The 23,021-nt window shown below is 44.8% G+C and overlaps 1 pseudogene; it reads left to right on the top strand.

Moving 5' to 3' along the window:
• The first annotated feature begins 11,712 nt into the window (after window positions 1–11,712).
• Window positions 11,713–13,155, top strand: LOC140620552 (glyceraldehyde-3-phosphate dehydrogenase pseudogene; annotated as a pseudogene).
• The last annotated feature ends 9,866 nt before the right edge of the window (window positions 13,156–23,021 follow it).

Genomic DNA, 23,021 nt, shown 5'->3' with positions numbered 1-23,021 from the left:
GCAGCAGAGGGAGAGGGAGAAGCAGGCTCCCCGCTGAGGAGGAAGCCCGATGCGGGGCTCGATCCCAGGCACCTGAGCCCAAGGCAGCTGCTTAACTGACTGAGCCACCCAGATGCCCCTCCATGGAGGTTTTCAAGTTGGTGCTTCTGCTGCTGCTTGTGAGGCTTATCCCATCTGTGCTCCTCATAAGTCATCATCGTGGGCAGCTCATGGTGGCACCCACAAGTGGCACAGGGGACACAGATTTGTCTTGTTTAGCCAGAATAGAATGCAGTTGGAATGGAAGAGGTGCTGGCAAGCCATCTTAATAGCAGTCTCCTCCTCCAGCCTGAGAGCCCCCAGTGAGTATCCTGGGAAGGTTCTCAACCACAGTCTTGGCAGCAGGTGGAGGCAGGTGACAATCCTAATCCACTACCACCCCGTCTTCGAAGTCCATCCTGTTGAAAGGTGATCTGCTAGAGCTAGCCTCCCTCCCACTTCTGACCCCCCACCCTACACAGGCTCCCTTACAATCTCAGAAAAGCAGCTGCCAAGCTTGGTTTTCCACAGACCTGCAGTGTATCATCAAGATCATCTCGGTGGAGATGGGGGTCTCAGCAAGAGGAAAGCAGTCCCTTCCTTCTTTGTGGGGGTCTGAACCCATTTCACACATCTTTGTAGGATATGCATTAGAGTCTGTGTCCACGGACAAGCCATCCTGTATCCTATCTGTCCCTGTGAGATGCAGAGAGGCCTCTCTTTCATTCTGCCCAGACTCCCCCTCCTCCAAACTCAGTCTCTGCTGAAACTGGAGGCCTCTCTCTGCCCCACTTCCCACCTCCACCCTACAGAGTCAGCACATTGGCTGGTGGTCTCTGCCCGAAGCCAAATGCCCCATTCGTCCCCCTACACGGAGCTGGCCGTACAGACAGTATGGCAAGTGACAAGTGCAAAGACCACCAGCAGCAGTCTGCTGCGGCGGCAGCAAGATGGTAGAAATGCCACGCGTTGTGACACTTTGTAGGGTTTCTGTTGGGATTAAAAGAAATGGTGCAGGGTGATGGGTGGGCAAAATGGGGAGAGACATCAAAAGGTACTAATTTCCAGCTATAAGTACATAATGAGGGTGTAATGTATAGCCTGGTGACTATAGTTAATAATTCTGTATTGCATATTTGAAAGTTGCTAAGAGTAGATCCTAAAAGTTCTCATCACAAGAAAGAAATTATAACTATGTAGGGTGACAGATGTTAACTAGATTTATTGTGATCATTTCACAATATGTAGGGGATCCCTGGGTGGCTCAGTGGTTTCGCACCTGCCTTTGGCCCAGGGCGCAATCCTGGAGTCCCGGGATCGAGTCCCACGTCGGGCTCCCGGCATGGAGCCTGCTTCTCCCTCTGCCTGTGTCTCTTTCTCTTTCTCTCTCTCTCTCTCTCTGTCTTTCATAAATAAATCTTAAAAAAAACAATATGTACAAGTATTGAATCCTTACATTGTGCACCTAAAGCTAACATAATGTTATATGTCAATTGTACATCAGTAGAAAAAAAAAAAAAGAACTTATAGAGAGGCATTGAACTGAGCACAGAAGAAAAAGAAAGAAATGATACACATCACATCTCTCACTTTTTTTCTTCCCAAGATATTTGTGGTGTTTATTGTAAACTGATTTCACACACACAAACACACACACGTGCGCGCGCGCAAAGGAGACTAGGCTCCAGAATCCTTAGGGCTAATGCTCCTTAGACTTCTCCCTCCTTGTGTCTTCCTTTCCTGCGTAATTTTTGTCAATCGTTCCTTCCCTCAGTCACGTATTCGTCTGTTCATTAATGCAACAATGTGTTGGGAGCTTCTGTGTGGCAGCACCGGCCGTACATCTGATATAATGCTCAATCCAACCTTCTTTCCCTGCTAACAATGCAGCCTGAGCCTTTCTACTGGGATAATACATTTCAGAGGTTTATTCCCCACCTCAAATCTAAGAACTATAAAAGCCATCAAGTCTTGAGACAAGGAGAGGAACTAGGACACTGACACAACCCCGCTAGACACACTCTGGCTTCTAAACTTCAGGTCCGTTCTCCTATGTCTTGGTCACATGCTGGTGAACATGACACTGTCTTCCTGCTACTAGATGACTGGCTTGATGGTTCCAAATATGAGAAGCAGACATCCAGTCACTCTTCCTCTGTTTTCCTCAGCAGCACATGAGGACTGATAATGGTGAGGATCCAGGGAGCAGATGGGGCGCGTGAAGGTGAATGGGGAAGAGATGGCCGGCACAGCCACAGACTGGATCTTTCTCAGAGAAGGGCCAACGTTAGTGATGTCGGGTGCACTAAAGCAGCCGAATTGCCCTGCATGATAGTTGGGGAGAAAATGTTGGAATTCCTATACTGTTGGTGCCAGGGACCCCATTGGCCACCCAGGGAAGGTTATGAACCCCTTCTTAGATTAATATTTGTAAATTTCTGAAACAAAATATATAGGATGGAAAGGAAGCCAATTATATTAGAATGCAATTATCAAAATACTTTTTAATTCTAGTAGGGTAATTTAGTGCTGCTTTAACACATTTCAATAACAAAGCCATATACTGAAAATAGTTAACATTAACTCACATTTTATTTTTAAAGACATACTCCTATGATTGTTGTTTCTTGGCTTGATCCTGGCCAGTGTGGCATGCTTGTCTTGGAAAGAGTAACGCACACGTCATGTTGGACACTCAGTTGATTTTGTTTTTAATTTTGATGGTTCCAACGGTCAATTCACAAAGAGAAGTTGTTGCAAAATTATTTTAAGTCCACAGCTTCCTCCACAAGGAACACCTGAGTCCTCCGAAGTTTATGGAATTAATCTCCAATTGTGGGAACACAGAACTCTGCCATTTTTTAAGGGTTTTATTTATTCATGAGAGACACGGAGAGAGGTAGAGACAGAGGCAGAGGGAGAAGCAGGCTTCATGCGGGGAGCACAATGCAGGACTCAATCCCCGGACTCCAGGATCACACCCTGAGCCAAGGGCGGATGCTCAACCAATGAGCCACCCAGGTGCCCCCAACACCACCATTGGGAGGCTGAACTGCTAGGGTTCCGAGTTGCTCCAGAGTTGACAAGTTACGACTCGTAAATGTCTGCAGACAGGAGCACGGTGATATTCTACAGTCTAGGGGCAGTCAAATAACTAACATCATGTCAAAGTAGAGTATGGATGCCATTTCAAGATCTGCATTAATTGTACTGCAATAGAAACGTATCTGGATTTCTCATGGTGACAAAGTCACAGGTACTGCTAATACTTTGGATTTGTTTCCTACACTCTCAGGGGCAGGAAATACCAAAATTCAGCCAGAGATGATCAAAAAGATGTCCTTTCCTCCCATCCAAGTTTCCAGACCCCACAGAACACCTTGGAAGTCCGTGGATACCAGGTTAAGAACCATCCTCCTAGGGGAAGGCGATGGGGAACAGAGATAAATGTCAGCCAGACAACACAAATCTGGAAACTTCCAAACATAGGGCAGCCCATGGAACAATCTCAGCACACAGAGCGCAGGAAGGCCTTTACCGTACAAGACCGTCCTCATCCCGGTGTTTGGGCTGGAATGACACAGACCCTGTGCTCCTGGCAAAATCCTCAGCTAAGTCTCCCCACTCCCGTATGTGCTTAGAGCCAGTGGGGTTTGTAGCAGAAATCAAGGAAGGGGCTGCATTTCATAATGGGATCAATCCAGTCGGGGGGACTGTCAATCTGTCAATGGAACCGATCCAGCTGAAGAAGTGGGAACCTGAGGCAGAGAAGTGAGGCTCACCTGGAAATCTGTAGACCCTCAGGCAGGGCTTTGGTCCTCCACGGGTCGTGGGGTGCAGGTCCACACTGATCTCATTCAGATCTCAGGGTCCTGGGGGCCCCTGCAGACCTTGGGTGGCACCTAGAAAGCTCACAGAGCCTTCTGTGTAGGAGGAAATCAATAACTCGTAGCTCTGATGTCTGAGAAGCTGGAGGACGTCGAGGAACTGGCCGTACTGGCAGCCCCTCCACCCCCCTGCCTCCTCGCTTGCTTTTGTTGCATGGCACACAGCCCTTCCCTGGATTCCTTCGGGCATCCAGAAGAGAGGCGAGGCCTTACTGGGTTTGTGGTGCTCCCGTCACCAGAGCTGAGGGTTTGGCCCTTTCAGAAATCTGAGCGAGAACCTGGCTCCTGGCAGCGAGTTGCCAAGCCAGGCAGTGTTCGCTCAAGAAGCTCTAATGAGAAGCCGACAAACGAATCCCCTTTGCCCCCGCCCTGCCTCCAGCAAGCCCCCCGCTGCCCCACGCGGTCTCCTCCACGCTGCTGTGAAAGTTTTCCTCCTAATCTCAACCTCAATTCCTCGTTCCCATTCTTCTGGATGTTGAAGTCACGACCTTTGCGGTTTATGGGCCACCAGAGACTGAACGAAATGTGTTAGCTCTGAGTCCACACAAGTAATAGCCGGCCAATTAAATTAATAATCCATATTGTTACCGTGTTTAACCATGGCTGTTTCCTCAGCGGTCTGTTTAAATCACAGCCAAGGCCTGACCTATTAAAATGAATAACTGGAATTATGAGAAACTCCATTTAATAAACACAGTGAGGAACGCAGCACAATTGGGCATGAAATATTTATTACCACTTGAAGCGGAGGGCTGTTTGGGACTTTAAGATGGCATTAATGAATGCGTTTTAATTTCTGGCTCTCAAGGTGGGAGGTGGGGCTGGAAGTGAGGGCTCTTGGCAGATTCCTGGAAAAACCAGCTCCTGTTATGTGAGTACATTGTGCTGGGGCTATTTGTCGGTACCTGGGCCCCCCCCAGTCACTGTAGGAGTGGGAAGGTGGGTGTCTGATCACTGGCCTCTTGTAGACTTAGCACTTGCTCAATAAATGCTTGCTGGATGGACTGATGGGTGGATGCATGGATGCACGGACGACAGATAAAACATTTTGCCACCTTAGTATCCACACTTCAATGATATAGGACAGATAAAACCTTTAGCACTGTGCCCTATTCATGCTACGTCCTCAGTAAATGGTAACTGTTATTATAGTTAAAAGAGCAAATGCTGGTTGATTTACTGGAAAGTCAGTGCTCACATTTGGCAATTCCTCAGGAGCCCCAGAGCTGCCCCAGGACCCTGACTGGACCAATTATCTTTATGTACATTGGGAAGCCTGTTTTCAATTAGATGTCTTTTACTATTTTTGGATTTTCTTGGAATGGATTGTTTCTTTCCTTGCTTTCCCAAAGCTCAACATCTTATCTCCACGTTTGCCTGGACATGTCCTGTTTTCCCAGGTATGACTCCATTTCATAGGGTCTGCCCCCTTTTCCCAGACCTCGGCTCTGAAGTTCTGATAATGGGTTTAGAAATTGTGGTTGCTGTAATGATAGCCCTTAGCAAGTCTTGTAACCACCAAGTCAAGCGGGGTGGTTATTGGGGATCTATGAACATGGTTAAGTGGGCCTTTTCTATAGGAGACCCCCCAGATGGGAAAAGGAGGAGCCAACTCCTGCCAGAACTTGTTTTCCAGAAAAAAACAGAAAGCAGAGAGACCAAGCTATATGCTGATGGAGCACATGGGATGTTGTGAAGTTTCGGGGCGAGAAGGTGGAGACTTGGGAAGGCTTGGCCTTGGTCTCCCCTCCGAGAACCAGGGGGCACCTCCTGGAGACCACAAAAATACCCCTTCAGCTCCATTCACCACATCCCCAAGTCTAAAATTAAATGTTGTAATGAATGCAAGGCAGGCAAAGGGCAGTCTCATTTTAAATAGGCCAAATCTTGAAACTGAAAATAGGGAAAGAGGAGTGTTGCATTTTCCTTTCGAGGACAATATGGTTCTGACCTTGTGGAAGATTTGGTGGAGTCTCGCCACCTCCCTACTATATTCGAAAGCTAAGGATGATCCTAAATAAGGAAAGTGTCATAAGTGGCCAGCATGTCATGGGATGTGACATGGGAAGCTCGCCTGATGGAAGTGAGGTTTCAGGGGACTCTGCACTGTCTACACTCTGCAGATCTTCTGTTGTCTGTTACTCGGATCTCTAATCCTTAAAGATGCTTGCAGGATGACAGATATCGTGGCTGGGTTGGGATCCTGGTTTCCTATATGTTGGAGGGAGGCTTTAACCAAATCAAAGATGTCTATGCCAAAGACACTTCCATGGTAGAACTTCAGAACCAAAGAACACAGGGTAGAGTTGCTCCTTATCACCCGACCCTCCTCTATTAGGTGTGAGTTCCTACAGAGTAAGCCTGTATCTATACTCATCTTTGTATGTTCCCCACTGTGATTTGCACAACAGCTAACATCTCTCTGGCTGTAGGCAAATGTTTGTGCACAATAAAAAGGCACCATTTATGGAGCCTTTATGATATCTAAGCCCTGTGGCCTCTCATGTAAGAGTCCCAACCACACTATAGCTTTCTATCAATCGCTATGCCCCATTTTTTGGATGAGGACATTGAGACATAAAGAAGCTGAATGCTTGTCCCAGGTCACCTAGATAACAAGTGTCAACCCTGGAATTTGAACCCTAGTCTGTGTAGTTTCAATGCCTTTGCTTTCATTGCCATGTTGTTCAGTCTTCAAGAGGAAAAAGGTACATAGATACATAGCTTCATCGTCAAGGTTTTTTTTGTACAGATTTTATTTATTTACTTACTTAACTTACTTACTTGAGAGAGAGAGCGGGGCAGGCACAGAGGAGAGGGGCAAGCCGACTCTCCACTGAGCATGGAGCCCAACACGGGTCTCGATCCCATGACCCAAAGATCATGACCTGAGCTGACATCAAGAGTCAGATGCTTAACCGACTGAGCCACCCAGAGCCCCCATCCTCAAGAGTTTATAGTCAAGTAAACAAAACAGATGCAGAAAGAGATCATTTAAATATAGCGCATTAGGGCAGCCCCAGTGGCCCAGCAGTTTAGCGCCGCCTTCAGCCCAGGGTATGATCCTGGGGACCCGGGATCAAGTCCCATGTCAGGTTCCTGCATGGAGCCTGCTTCTCCCTCTGCCTGTGTCTCTGCCTCTCTCTCTCTCTCTGTCTCTCATGAATAAATAAATAAATAAATAAATAAATAAATAAATAAATAAATAATATTAAAAATAAATAAATAAATACAGTGCATTAAATGAGCCCTGCCCCAGTGACCAGGTGAATACCAAAGTGGTTCAAACCACCTAATCTGGAGGGCATCAGGACAGCTTCCTGGAGGAGATGAGACTGGAACTTATTTTATTAAAAGATGAGAAGTCAGTAAGACCAAATGTTAAATGAAAAAAGAGACAATCCAAGCAGAAGGAAGAATGTGGACAGTAGGTAAGACCTTTGGGTCCAACACGTTGGCAGGATGGTTCTCAGTGGTAAAAAGGTGGCCGACCTAATTACCAAGGAATCGTGAAGGAGGAGGGCATCTGTCCAGCTACCACGGAGTCCTTCCTTGTGCCTTGGACTAGAGATGCCAGTCATTTCCTTCCTATCCCACACCTACTTCCTACAGGCTCTTCCTGATAGGTGATCTGTGGATACAGACACCCTGGAGACAAAGCCCTGGTACCTGGCGATCCCACCCTACCTCCAGCCATTAATCCAAACTGAGCTCATCAGGTTCTCTCCCCCAGGAACTTGGATGTGAAGCATTGAGAACAGATCAGCTCTCTTTGGGGAGCTGAGCTGACAGGTCACACAGACACAGGGATGGAGGCTGCCGTTTTTGTAGCACTCATCAGGGAACCCTGGGCAAGTGATTGGGATGCAGGAACGCTGATGAACGAGCAAAGAGAAGTAAACAAGCAGCTGAGACGCACATGGGATCATACAGCCTCAAAGAAGGAATAACAGAGAAAGCAGAAAGCAGACCGGGCCACCACCAGTGAAGAAGAGAGGGTAACTGCCTTGGTTACTGAATCTCCCTGTCATTTCTTGCCTTGAAATGATGCACAGTTTCTTTTTTTTTTTTTTTTAAAGATTTTATTTATTCATTCATTCATAGACACACAGAGAGAGAGAGGCAGAGACAGAGGCAGAGGCAGAGGGAGAAGCAGGCTCCATGCTGGGAGCCTGATATGGGACTTGATCCTGGGTCTCCAAGATCATGCCCTGGGCCAAAGGCAGGGGTTAAACCGCTGAGCTACCCAGGGATCCCTGATGCACAGTTTCTAATCAATCCCTCTTTACTGAAAAATGCTTCATGGGGTCTCTGAAGACACACCTGAGACAAGAGGCATCATTTCAAGGAGGAGGGCGGGGGGGAAGGTGAGGCATCCCAGGGGCACTGAGCATGCCTCCAAGACTGTCCCAGAACTCAGTCTGGTGACAGAAGGTGGTACCGTGCCTTAACCAGACCTAATGGAAAAAAGCAGCCCTGGAGTCATTGTTATCTTGTGTGTAATTATAGAGAGACCCAGGCTTTGCAGGACTTCTTTGAAAGTTCTGCTTTTACAACATGTTAAGCCTTTATCTGCACAATAAATTGTTGAGGTTATGATTAACCAGGACTTCTCCATCAACAGTGTGGTCTTTTCTGTAGAATGTCTACACCGATACTTGTAATTTCAATATATGGCTTTATTTTACTGCTTCAGTGAGGATTGTTAACACAATACCAACATTTCAAAAGTAACCTTAAAAAGCAAAGAGTAGGGGCACCTGGGTGGCTCAGCCAGTTAAGCATCTGTCCTTGGCTCAGGGCATGATCTCAAGGTCCTGGGATGGAACCCTCCTACCCCACCCCACCCACTGGGCTCCCTGCTTAGTGGAGAGTCTGCTTCTCCCTCTCCCTCTGGCCCCCTCCCCTGCTCCTGTGAGTGCTCTGTCTCTCAAATAAATAAAATCTTTTAAAAAAAAGAGACTAAATATATACTAAAGTTGTAACTTTTTCAGTTACAAAAAAAATATGATTTTGATGTGCCACTAGTACTAAATGAAGATAGTCACTATAAGTCGGGATCCCTGGGTGGCGCAGCGGTTTAGCGCCTGCCTTTGGCCCAGGGCGCGATCCTGGAGACCTGGGATCGAGTCCCACGTCGGGCTCCCGGTGCATGGAGCCTGCTTCTCCCTCGGCCTGTGTCTCTGCCTCTCTCTCTCTCTGTGACTATCATAAATAAATCAAAAAAATTAAAAAAAAAAAAAAAGAAGATAGTCACTATAAGTAAAATATCAAACCACATAGACCTATGTCCTCACATAAGTCATAGTTGCACAGCATTGTGAATACACTAAATGCTACTGCATTATACACTTTAAAATGGTTAATTGTATGGTAGGTGAATTTCAGGCTAATAAAAAAGAGAGGTGCCTGGATGGCTCAGTCGGTAGAGCATGCAATTCTTGATCTTGGCGTGCACCCCTGGTGGCGCAGCGGTTTAACGCTGCCTGCAGCCCAGTGTCTGATCCTGGAGACCTCGGATCGAGTCCCGCGTCAGGCTCCCTGCATGGAGCCCACTTCTCCCTCTGCCTGTGTCTCTGCCTCTCAGTCTCTCTCTCTCTCTCTCTCTCTGAATAAATAAATTTAAAAAAATATATTCTTGATCTTGGCATTGAGTTCGAGCCTCACACCTGGGTCAGAGTTTACTTAAAAAATAAAATAAGATAAAATTTAATTAAATAATGAAAAAGAGAGCGGTGCCTGGGTAGCTCAGTCAATTGAGTGTCTGGCTCTTGAACTCAGTCCAGGTCTTGATCTCAGGGTTTGGGCCCTGTCTTAGACTTCATGCTGGATTGGAGCCCATTTAAAAAAATAAAAATAAAAAAGAGAGGCAGAGATTTAAAAGACATATCAACCACGTGTAAATGTGTGGACCTTATATGGATCCTCATTCAAATAAACCAACTCTTAAAAAATAAACAATCATGAAACACTTAGAGATTTCTGAACATTGGCTTCTTGCTGGTATATTAACAAATTATTGATATTCTTATTTTATTTATTTAAGGAGGTTCCACACCCAGCCTGGAGCCCAATGTGTGCCCTGAACCCATGACCCCAAAATCAAGATGCAGACAAAGATGAAGAGTTGGACACTCAACTAACTGGGCTACCCAGGCACCCCATTTGTTATTTTTTAGTTTGATGATCATATCCTGGTTATGTTAATAACAAATAATCCTTCTACATTTAATGTCTATACTGAAAATTTACAATGAATACGATGTTTGATATTTGATTTTAAATAATCTGTCATATTCTTGTATGTGAAGAGGAAGGAGGATGATATAAGTGAAGCAAGACAGACCATGTGTCATAAATGTTGAAGTGGGTTACAGCTACCTGGGATTGTCTTTTAGTTTACATTTTTAAATTTTTAAAAATTTCCATAGTAAAATTAAGAAATAAATATGAGAGTGGCTCAGCAGTTTAGTGCCGCCTTCAGCCCAGGGCCTGATCCTAGAGACCTGGAATCAAGTCCCAAGTCACGCTTCCTGCATGGAGCCTGCTTCTCCCTCTGCCTGTGACTCTGCCTCTGTGTGTGTGTGTGTGTGTGTGTGTGTGTGTGTCTCATTAATAAATAAATAAAATCTTAAAAAAAAAAGGAAGAAAGAAATCTGAAAACTTGACCAATCAACATTTTCAAAATAGTTAGCTTCCCTAGTAATCAAAGAAATACAAGTTAAAATGACAAGATACAATTTCAACCTATCAGATTGGTAAAGGTTAGAAGAATGTTAATGCTTGGTGCAGGGAAGGATGTCGCAAATGGGCTTCTTATGCATTCCTGGTTTACCTGGTATGGCCTTAGTGTCATCTTACTAGAAAGCATCTAGTAAGCATCTCAGCAATATGAATAAAAATCTTTAACGGATGCCTAGCTAGCTCAGTTGGTTGGGCGTCTGACTCTTCATTTTGGTTCGGGTCATGTTCTCAGGGTGGTGGGATTGAGCCCTTTGTCTCGCTCTGCACTCAGTGGAGACTCTGCTTGAGAGTCTCCCTCTTCCTCTGCCCCTCCTCCCACTTGTGTGTGTGTGCAATGTGCTCTCTCACTCTCTGTCTGATATTAGTAAATAAAATCTTTTTAAAAATGTTTAGGGCAGCCCAGGTGGCTCAGCGGTTTAGCGCCGCCTTCAGCCCAGGGCGTGATCCTGGAGACCTGGGATCGAGTCCCAAGTCAGGCTCCCTGCATGGAGATGGAGCCTGCTTCTCTCTCTACCTCTCTCTCTCTCTCTCTCTCTCTCTGTCTGTCTCTCATGAATAAATAAATGAAATCTTAAAAAAATGTTTAAATATGTGAATGCCCTTTGCCCTAGGAATGCTAGTAATTTATCCAAGGGAAATGATCAAGCAAGTATACAGGATATCTAGTCAAAAATGTTTATTACAAAATAATTATAACAGCAAAAGTTTAAGTTAACCTAAATGCACACCAATAAGGACAAGGTTTTAAGAATAAGGAAGAGCAGGGTGCCTAGGTGGCTCAGTGGTTGAGCATCTGCCTTTAGCTCAGGTCATGATCCCGGGGTCCTAGGATCATGTCTCACATCAGGCTCCCTGCTGGGAACCTGCTTCTCCCTCTATGTCTGCCTCTCTCTGTGTGTCTCTCATGAACAAATAAAAAAAACTTTTTAAAAAAAAAGGCTAAGGAAGAGCTACATAATGGATACATACAGAGCCACTAAGAACAATAATGCTTTCTCTTCCCCATCCAACAGATAGATAGCAGCATCTTCTGATGCAGTGCCAGCCACATCCCTGAGACATGATGGGGAAGGTCAGGGTAAATGGATTTGACCATATGGGGCACCTGGTCACCGGGACCACTTTTAAATCTGGCAAAGTGGATATTGTCACCATCAATGGCCCCTTCATTGATCTCAACTACATGGCTCAACTACATGGTCCACATGTTCTGGTATGATTCCACCCTCTACAATTTCCACAGCATAGTCCAGGCTGAGAACAGGAAACTTATCAGCAATGGAAAGCCCATCTCCACCTTCCAGGAGTGAGATCTCACCAACATCAAATGTGGTGATGCTAGTGCTGACTATGTTGTGGGATCCACTGGGGTCTTCACCACCATGGAAAAGGCTGAGGCTCACTTGGAGGGTGGGGTCAAGAGGGTCATCATCTCTGCCACTTCTGCTGACACCCCCATGTTTCTGATGGGCGTGAACCATAAGAAGTATGACAACTCCCTCAAGGTTATCAGCAATGCCTCCTTTGCCACCAACTGCTTGGCCCCTCTTGCCAAAGTCATCCATGACAACTTCAGCATTGTGGAGAGACTCATGACTACAGTCCATGCCATCACTGCCACCCAGAAGACCATGGACAGCCCCTTTGGGAAGTTGTGGTGTGATGGCCAAGGGGCTGCCCAGAACATCCTGCTTCTACTGGTTCTGCCAAGGTTGTAGACAAGCTCATCCCTGAGCTGAATGGGGAGCTCAATGGCATGGTCTTCCATGTCCCCACCTCTAATATGTCGGTCATGGATCTGACCTGCTGCCTGGAGAAAGCTGCCAAATATGATGACATCAAGAAAGTGGTGAAGCAGGCATTGGAGGGGCCCCTAAAGGGCATCCTGGGGTACACTGAGGACCAAGTGGTCTCCTGAGTCTTTAACAGTGACACTCACTATCCCACCTTTGATGTTGGGACTGGCATTGCCCTCAGTGACTACTTCTTCAAGCTCATTTCCTGGTATGACAATGAATTTGGCTACAGCAACTTTATGGTCCACATGGCCTTCAAGGAGTAAGAGCCCCATGGACCACCAACCCCATCAAGAGCAAGAGGAAGAGAGAGGCCCTCAGCTGCTGGGAAGTCCCTGCCCCAACTCATCCTCCAACATGCTGAGAATCTCCCAACCTCCACAGCTTCCATCCCAGACTCCCTGAAGAAAGAGAGAGCCTTGGGTAGCCCTACCTTGGCATGTACCATCAATAAAGTATACTATACACAGCCAAAAAAACAACAAAAAGAACTATAAGGCAGATGTATATTTATTAGCATGGAAAGATGTGTCATAGCTATATCAAGAAAGAACAAAACCAGGTAGCCCTGGTGGCTCAGCGGTTTAGCGCCGCCTTCAGCATGGGGTGTGATCCTAGAGACCTGGGATCGAGTCCCACGTTGGGTTCCCTGCGTGGAGCCTGCTTCTCCCTCTGCCTGTGTCTCTGCCTCTCTCTCTCTGTCTGTCATGAATAAATAAATAAAATCTTCAAAAAAAAAAAAAAAGGAAAGAGCAAAACCAAGTTCCAAAGGCTATCTATAGTAAGATACTTTTTTGTTTCTTAGAATGTGGAAGGAAAAACAGTTAACAATGATTACTTAAAAAAAAAAAAAAAAAAAAAAAACAATGATTACTTCTTGGTGGTAAAACCATGGATTATTTCTATTGCTTTTCTTTTGCTTACTTTTTCATTTTTCTAAATAAATTTTGAGTAGTTTTGGAATTCTAAATAATGAATTCCTATGTAATTAAAATGCCTTTACCTAATGAAATGACATGGTATCTGGAATTTACTCCCGTCATCTAGGGTTGGGCTATGGATGAAACAAGTCTGGCTCTGAGCTGACAGCCCTTGAAGCTGGGTTATTGGGTACCTGGGGGCTCATTTCACTTTGTTCTCTACTTCTGTATATGTTTGGAATTTTTCATTCTAAAACTTTTTCCTAAAATGCTCCTTCTCAGGGCAGCCCTGGTGGCTCAGCGGCTTAGTGCCACCTTCAGTCCAGGGTGTGATCCTGGAGACCCGGGATCAAGTCCCACGTCGGGCTCCCTGCATGGAGCCTGCTCCTCCCTCTGCTTGTGTCTCTGCCTCTCTCTCTCCCTGTGTGTCTCTCATGAGTTAATAAATAAATAAAATCTTTAAAAAATAAATAAATAAATAAATAAATAAATAAATAAATAAATAAATTGCTCCTTCTCAGTACAAAGGGACATCTTGTCATCTTTTGTCCCTGTCCTTCCCACAATACACCTCCCGAGGTCACAACAGACCAGCACCATGCCCAGAGATATGAAGACCATCAGATGTTTTGATTAGTAAAATGGCTCCCCTCTCCTGTGGTCAGAAAGGCATTGAGTGAGATTCCCCCCTGCCCACCTTTCCAGCCTACACGAGACAATAGGCCTGGGGCCAGTCAAGAGCTAACTGACCCACACAAGAAACAAACTCACAGCCTTAGCACCTTATCAGCCTGATTCCTGGGTCACTCTATGTGATGGCCTGCCCTTGCTTCCTCCCACATGGGGCCATCTCTTTCTCAGAGGAAGCAAGTATGAAGATGTTAGCGGATTTGGCATATCCAGCCTGAAGATTGTCTCTTCCTTGGCTACTGCCCTGTGCTTTCTCATCCAGGCATATTGGCTATAAAAGTGCCTAGAATGCAAAAATCACTATGAATATTCATGAAGTCATATTACAAATAATACTCCTTTAAAAATGAATAATCTTCTGGCTGGTCTCCCTGGAAATTGAATTCCTCTCCCACACTTTGAGTCACTTGGAGATTGTTAATAGCATCGGTCAGCAAACTGTAGCCCAAATCTGGTCCACCATCTATTTTTACATGACCTGCAAGCCTAGAACGGTTTTTACATTTTGAATTGTTGAAAAAAAGTTTTAAAAGATAATATTTTGTGACACATAAAATTAAACTCAAATTTCAGTGCCCAGAAGTATGGTTTTATCAGAGTATAAGTAACACTCATACCTTTACCCCTTGCCTGTGGCCAATTTCACACTACAATGACAGAACCATTTGCAATACAGGCTGTATGGCCCACGTAACCTAAAATATTTACTATCTGGCTTTCTAGAGAAAAAGTTAGCTGACCTCTGGCTTGTGGTTCTCCTAACTAGTCTTGTGGTTCCCTCCTGTCTAATAAAGCTGAACAACGATGTCATGCATTGCCAGGAAGTGAGGCCGTCCTTTACACATCAGCCTGCAATCACCCAGATTGGAGGTTTTGGGTTTTAGAAAAATTCATTCATCCATCCAATGAAAATTTAATGAGTGTCAACTTTGTGCCACTCACAGTTTTAAATTCTGAGTTTCCGGGGGAGCCTGAGTGGCTCAGTCGGTTGAGCTTTTGACTCTTGATCTCAACTCAGGTCTGGATCTCAGGGTCATGAGTTCAAGCCCCATGTTTGGCATGGAGCCTACTTTAAGTTCTGGGTTTCTAACAGTACAATAAATAAGCAAAAACCTCTCTTGGAGTTGAAGCTCTACTGAAGAGACATGACCACAAATAAGTTGAATATTAATAGATATTATGCTAAGTGGCTTTAAGTGCTATGGAAGAGAGAAAAATGCAAGGCAGGGGTAGGAGAGTCAGGGAAGGGGAGGGTGGCGATTTCCAATCAGGTTTGGAAAGACTTCATTAACAAGGTATCATTTGAGTAAGGACTTGAAGGCAGGAAGGAGCAAGTCATGAACATACCTAGGAGGAGAACATTCTGGGGACAAGGAACAGCAAATACAAAGGCCCTCATGTGCACCGTGCCCTTGGTATTGAAGGAATATCAAAGACAATAAGTGGTAAAGGTTGAGATCAGGGAGGCAAGGAATAGGGAACAGATCATATGAGGTCTTGCCAGGCATATGGAGAACATGGCTTTTATCCAGAGTGCAATGGGAAGGCGATGGGGGATAAGAGCTGAGAAGTAACACAGTCTGATATCCAATTCCTTATTTAACACCTGTCTAAAATATTTCACAACCTTATATAAATGAGGCATACCTTTCCTTTTATTCTGATTTCTTAAGTTTAAAGAAGCATTGAAATGTATGAGAACAAGTGTAAAAGTTTAATAAAAAGGAAAAAAGCACATCAGTGAGTGTTCAGTTATCCATTGCTGCATGACAAATCAACCCAAAGATTAGTGGTTTACAAGAACAATGTTTTATTATTTCCCGTGATTCTGTGAATCAAGTGGGATCAGCAGGGCGATTCTTCGGCTTTTTTTGGCATCAGCTGAACTGAGCTGGAAGATTCAAGTTTTCAGTCATATGTGTGGAACTCTTTGTTTATCTATCTGGCCTCTCTTCCTGGTTAACTCAGGTTGCTTCACGGCATGGTGGTCTTGGGGTGTCAGAGCTGGCTTCGAGAGAAAAAGCAGAAGCTGCCAGACTCTTAAAGGCTAGACCTAGAATCAGCACAGCATCACTTCTGGCACATTCTATTGGCCAAAGCAATTCAAAAGCCAACTCAGATTGAAGGATAGGCGAAAAGAGACCCCACCCAGTGATGGGTTGAGCTGTGTGCACTATCTGACAAGAAGAAATTAGATGGTGGCCATCTTTAGAGACTCGCAGGGTGGGCAAGAAACTTTGATTTTCCCCCCATGGAACCTCAAAACTCTTGAGCTCCACTCCTTTCCTTTTGACCATAATGTATGCATACTGAAAAGTGGGATTAATAGACCCTGATTAACTTTATATTCTTTAATCATGAAATTCCCTAAGTCTTGAAAATCACTCTGAGAAGCATCCTGAGTCCTGCATCTACAGAGACTCTGTATTCATTCTCCTCCCTGGTTCTGCTGGCCCAGCTGTCTGGCTGAGCCTCCTCAACGTTCCCGGGCACTGTCGCACTCCAATAGGCAGCTGGGCTAATCTCAGAAGACAGGGTGGGTGGTGTGGCATTCTGTAGAATTTAGGGAATGTGATGCAGCTCTTTCCCCAGAAGAAGTCAATACTTCTCAGACTGGCCAAATGCACCCCAGCCAAAAGGAAAAGATATGGGAGGATTGAACATCTAAATTACCTCCAGACTTTAAAAACAGAAACCAAATTTGTTTGAAAATAAAATCTTAGATTTATGGAAAAGTCACAAAGATAGTACAAATTCCTTTTCCAGTTTCCTCTAATATTACCTCCTTATATAACCATGGTACATTATCAAAACTAAGATGTGAGCACTGCTACAATACTACTAACAAAACAACAGACATTCCGATTTCCCCAGTTTTTCCCACTAATGCCAGTCTTCTGTTCCAGGGTCCCAACCAGGATCCCACAGTACTTTTCGTGCTTCATGTCTCCTTGGTCCCTTCCAGTGTGTGACAGTGTGTCACAGCCTTTCCTTGACTTCTATGACCTTGACACTTTTGAAGAGCAGTGGTCAGATATTTTGTAGAATGTCCCTCCATATAGGGTTGACTGATGTTTTCTCATAATTAAACTGAAATTACAGGGTTTGAGAAGAATATTATAGAGATGAGGTGCTTTTCACTGCATCGTATTCAGGGGCACATGACAGCGATTATCTGATTACTGGTGACGTTACCCTTGGTGTCACCATTCAGTAAGGTGGGATTTATGAGGTTTCTCATAAATAGCAGAGGCCAGGCTCAAAACCTTTCCATTTTCTTCCTACATTTCTCTCTCTTCCTACATTTCCCTTTCCATTTTCTATCCCTTAGTGTTGAACCTGCACTCAAGGGGAGGGGAATTGAGCTTCTCTAGGAAGGAACTTTTGAGCTTTGAAAAATCCGCAGCACGCTGGGGCAGGGTTGCCAGCAGGGAGGGCCCCAAGCCTGCCCACTGACTTGCTGGTGACCTTGGATGAGTCACACAGTCTCTCAGAGCCGGGATTTCCCTCCCTCTTGTGAAATCCACGATGGCATCTCTGCCCCACAGCTGTCTCCTGGGAGCCTCAGGAGGTTTCAGCTGGTAACACTTTGAGTTACTAGAATATAGATCTGATTGGAGACAAAGAGTCCTTGCTAATAACAGCTGAAGTCTTGTCCTGGTCTGTAAACATTTCCCAATCCTTACACTCATCATCCCCATCACAGGAGTGCCCCCTAAAAGTGATGAGGCCATCACTATTTTTATAAAATGATCTCATGTTATTAATGTGCTAACATGGTCTAGATGTTGGAGGGAAATATTTTTGTAAAGTGAAGCATGATTTCATAAAGCAAATAATTCCCCTAAATTCACCTTTTTACATGAAGTCACTTTTCACTTGCTGGAGCTGCCTCAACCAAGGGAATTCCTCCCAAAGCACCTGCCATCTTCATGCAAATGCTTTGGAAAAGGCAGAATGTTTTCTACATTAATGGTGATAAATTATCTTAGAATTGTCAATTGAAGTAATTATTTCACATCCTTGAAGGTTGGCTCTTTCCTGGTGGAGAATGCTGGCCAACCTGTATTTTTGACACTTGATGCTAATTATAGACTAAACCCCAAGAGTATTGCTGTTTGGTGATTTTAGGAAAGATGTGGCTAGTAAGTAACAGTTTTTCTGGGGATAGCTGTATCTTTTGGGATTGGATGTCTTCCGCCATTGTTTGGAAATGACACCACTCTACTTGGGCTGCCATGTCTGGGCACACGGGCTTTGCCCTGTACAACTCAAGGGCATCATCCACAAGGGCTCTGATGTCGATGTATTACCAACTTCAGTAAGGAAATCACTTAGAATGAGGTACCCCGTCCTTACTGAACACATGTTTTGAGCCTGGCCTCTGCTATAGACCTGATAACGCATGACAAGGTGAACAGTACACACATGCCCTCTACCCTCGTGGACCTTAGACTGATGAGGAAGTGAGTTATCAGTCAACATACAAAACGTGTGAGTAATCTGATAGGATAAGTACAGGGAACTCAAGAACCTATGATGGGAGGTTCAACATGGGCTAGGTATTTAGAAGATGAGTAGAAGAGGAGGAGGAGTTGCAGGGCCAATAAGGAGCAGATGTGAAATAGAAACAAGAGCCATGGCATGTGGGGCCTTTTGATCATCTCTCCCTCATCCATTCTGCCCCTCAGCCTTGTATTGTAGATGCGATCCCCCTCATCCCTAGCCGCAGGGCTAATTTCAGGCCTTCGTGATAGTAATTGGGGGAAGTGGCACAGACGTAAGCCAAACGGCATATGGCATTTTCCTGGCCATAGCAATTGGTTCAGGACAGTCCATTTAGAGCAAAGATAAAGATTCTTTTCCCCCCCTTGGATATGAAAGCTTTATCTATCATTTATCAAACTGTACCTGAAGACCACTTACCGCTGATCCTTTGATTCATGAGCTGATTATCCCTCTTGGTTATTTACGCAAGCTTGAGTTGAGCCTTTTGTTACGTTCAGTGAATTTTTCTAAGGAATGCCAAGGGAAGAGTAGTTTGAAAATAAGGGAAGCGGTGGGGGGGCCGGTGGTTCAGCAGTTTAGCGCTGCCTTCAGCCCAGGGTGTGATCCTGGGGACCCGGGGTTGAATCCCAGGTCGGGCTCCCTGCATGGAGCCTGCTTCTCCCTCTGCCTGTGTCTCTGCCTCTCTCTCTCATGAATAAATAAAATATTTAAAAAAAAAAAAAAAAAAAGAAGGGAACAAACGTAACAGCACCTGATGATGTGAACATGTTAAACAAGACAAGGACAAAAAGTGTTCATTGAATTTGACAACATTTGTGACCTAGGCCAGACTGGTTTCAGTGGTGGGGGTGAGGTGCTAGAGAGAACCGGGTGCAGGTTTCTGTGGGGCATCTGGGCGGACAGAGGATCCTGAAGCTACAAACCTTTGACTGTGCTTTGAAGGAAAGAGCGGTCCTAACGTCTGACACCACAGAGAGATTGGATTTTCTAAGATTTTAGACAACTTTCTCTGTTGTCCTCACTATTCAGCAAAACCTCTCTTCTACCGAATCCTTTAACTGTAGGCTCTACGTTGTTCTGCAGGCCTACCTCTAGAAAGAACAGGACTCAGAATAAACTGTGTAAAGGCTTCCCTCGTGGAGCTCCTGGGTAGCTCAACCAGTTAAGCAACTGACTCTTGGTTTCAACTCAGGTCATGATCTTAGGGGTATGAGATTGAGCCCCATGTCTGGCTCTGCACTCAGTGTGGAGTTTGCTTGGGATTCTCTCTCCCTCCCTCCCTCTCTCTCTCTCTGTCTCTCTCTGCCCCTCCCCCTGTGTGCATGCTCTCTCTCTCAAATAATTTTTTTTTTTTTTTTTTAAGGAAGCTTCCAGGGACACCTAGGTGGCTCAGTGGTTGAGTGTCTACCTTTGGCTCAGGCCATGATCCCAGGGTCCTAGGATCGAGTCCTGCATCAGGTTCCCCACAGGGAGCCTGCTTCTCCCTCTACCTGCATCTCTGCCTGCGTCTCTGCCTCTCTGTGTCTCTCAGGAATAAATAAATAAAATATTTTTTTAAAAAAGAAGAAGAAGCTTCCATCACAACTGACCAGTTAGATTAAGTTTGGGCTTTTCCCCTCTAGGGTAGGTACTATATCTTAACTTTTGGGGGGCAGAAGTCACATAGCCCTTGAAGAATTACATTAAAAACTATGTTAAAATTTTTCTCTCCATAGAAGAGAAAATGTCCAAAATTCTGCAAGCATTTCCAGGGCCTTGTGATTCTTGTGGTGCTATGGGGCCTTGCAGCTGATGGGGGACACACAAGCATCCCATCACTGCCCAGCTCTGGTGAACAAATATGGGATTCCAACCCATCAAACCAGTCCCTCCTCCTGCCAAGCCCTCCTGGAACCCCTTCAGGAATGGATGCGGGGAAGGCTTTACAGCTTCTTCACCTGCCAAAACTCATTCACACCAGTGTCTGTCCCCTCTCCCTGTTCCCCTTCCCATCTCTCCTTTCTGAGGCCTGAATTTCCAGTCACGGCCTTGCTAAAAGCATTGGATTCAGGAGGTGTGTATGGCTATCATTCTCACTCATTCAGGCCTTTATTCCAAAGTGCACGGTGAGCCCCAGCCCTCCAACGTCCACACAGCCCCCAGAAGCCACACCTAGAAATCGGGCAGCAGTGAAGACAGCCGAGCCCGAGACTCATGACCTGCCACCAACGGCTTCCTGCCCACGGCCTCAATTTTTCTCATCACGTAAACTGTCCACATAAAAGAATTCACTGGTCCCTAAGTGCGGGTTTCAGGCTGGCAGGGATTCCCTGGTGAGGGGTGAAAGGTTGTAGAATCCGAAGGCAGCTCTGGCTGTCCAGCCTGGAGCAAACACCTCTGCTCTAATGGTGTGCACTTCCCACCTGAGCAGAAGAAAGACACCTAAAATGTTGAGCCTTGACCTCTGTTAACACTTAGAGTTACGCCTGATTGTTTGCATACCCACCGGTCATCCTCACCAGCTCCTCCAGGGTGCAGCCATGAATAATTCACCCTCCTGCCCTGCAGAGTTCCCACAGATAATAACTCTAACAAGAGTGAGCGTGGGCAGAGCTCTCACTGCTCAAAGAATGAAGTTAAGCCCCATCTGTGCTTATCACCCTCACAACACTCTTAGGGACCATCGACTATTAACACCCCCCCTTACATTTTTTTTTAACTTTACATTTTGAAATAAATTCAGACTTACAGAAAAGTTGCAAAATGAATATAAAGAATCTCTGCGTCTCTTCTACCCAAGGCCCCCCAAGGTTAACATCTCCAGTAACCATAACAAAATAGTCAAAACCAGGAAATCAACACTGATACAATCCCATTAACTAATCTACAAAGCTTATTCAGATTTCACCAATTATACCACTACTGTACTTTTTTTCTGGCACAGGATCTAGGATCTCGTGTTGGGTTTAGTTGTCATGTGTCTGGTTTCCTTTCACCTGAGACAGTTCCTCCTTTCTTTGTCTTTTATGGACTTTTTTTTCTTTTTAAATACAATGAAGCTAAAGCTGACACACAGTTGTAGCACATGTAAGGTGGGAAAAAGATACAAATGAAGCTCACATTAGTTGAAGACTTAATATTTTTCTTGAAGACTATTGGCTGGTTAGTTATCTGTAGAATATCCCTCCATTGGGATTGGTGTTTCAAGATTAGATCTGGGTTACATCTTTGGGGCAAGAAAATCATGAAATGCTATGCATCTTATTGGGCAGTCAATATATGATGTCAATATATCTTATTATTGGGAACGTCAGCTTTGATCACCAGGTGAAGTGATATCTGCCAGATTTTGCTACCACAAAGTTAGCAATTTTCCCCTTTGTAATTAAAAAAATATCATTAGGGAGGGGTACCTGGCTGGCTCAGTCAGAGAAATGTGTGACTCTTCATCTCAGGGTTGGGAGTTCGAGACCCATGCTGGGTGTAAAGATAATTTAAATAAATAAAACTTGAAAAAAATATATCATGTGGAGAAGTACTTTAAGGCTATATAATTATCCAAGTTTTTATAATACTTTGGCTTACTCATTTTAGCATCAATTGATGTTCTTTGCTTGAAAACAATTACTACTGTGATATTTGCCAAAAACTGATTCTCTCTTTATTTCCTTCTATACTGAGAATTGGAATTCTACTGCAGGGAAAATCCTTCTTCTGCTTCTTTTCATTTACATCTTTAATTATTCATTTATGCCAGTATGGACTCCTAGAATATTAACCTCAGTTTTCAGATGAGAAAACTGAGGCCAAGAGCTGGTAGATAGGGTGTCCAGAGCCATAAAGCTAGGATGAGAAAGAACCCAAACTTAGTCTTGAGCTACCTGAGGCCTTAACTGATACATCCTCCTCCCTGACAAGGTGAATCTTGCAACTCAGCATGGTCACCTCTTTGCTTTAGTTATCAGGAAATTTACATTTAAAACCACCTGCAGCGGGGCACCTGGGTGGCTCATTTGGTTGAGCATCTGACTCTTGGTTTTGGCTCAGGTCACGATCTCAGGGTCATGGGATTGAGCCCTTGGTTGAGCCCTGAGAGGGGCTTCAAGCTCAGCTTGGAGTCTGCTCAGGATTCTCCCTCTCTCCCTCTCTGTCTAGCCTGCCCCCACTCTCATGCTCTCGCTTCTTCTCTCTCTCTCTCTCGCAAATAAATAAACAAATCCTTTAAAAAATTAAATAAAACCACCTGTAGGTAATATTGCTGGTCCGTACAACATGCCAACTTTGCCTCTGACATCCTCTCGTTATCATATCCTATTTCTTTCTTCTCTTGCTCTTGTGTCTTTATCTGTGTTTCGCCTTATTAGCCAGGTATATATTTTTCTAAATCACCTTAAATCCCTCTTTGGGAGAATGTAATAAGCAAGCACATTTCTGAGACTAGAACATAGTGGGTTTTTTATTATTGTTTGGGGAAAAAA

The sequence above is a fragment of the Canis lupus genome, chromosome 29, assembly GCF_048164855.1.
Source record: "Canis lupus baileyi chromosome 29, mCanLup2.hap1, whole genome shotgun sequence".
Taxonomy (NCBI): Eukaryota; Metazoa; Chordata; class Mammalia; order Carnivora; family Canidae; genus Canis; species Canis lupus.
The sequence above is the reverse complement of the archived record's forward strand: the minus strand, read 5'-3'. Positions and strand labels throughout refer to the sequence as shown.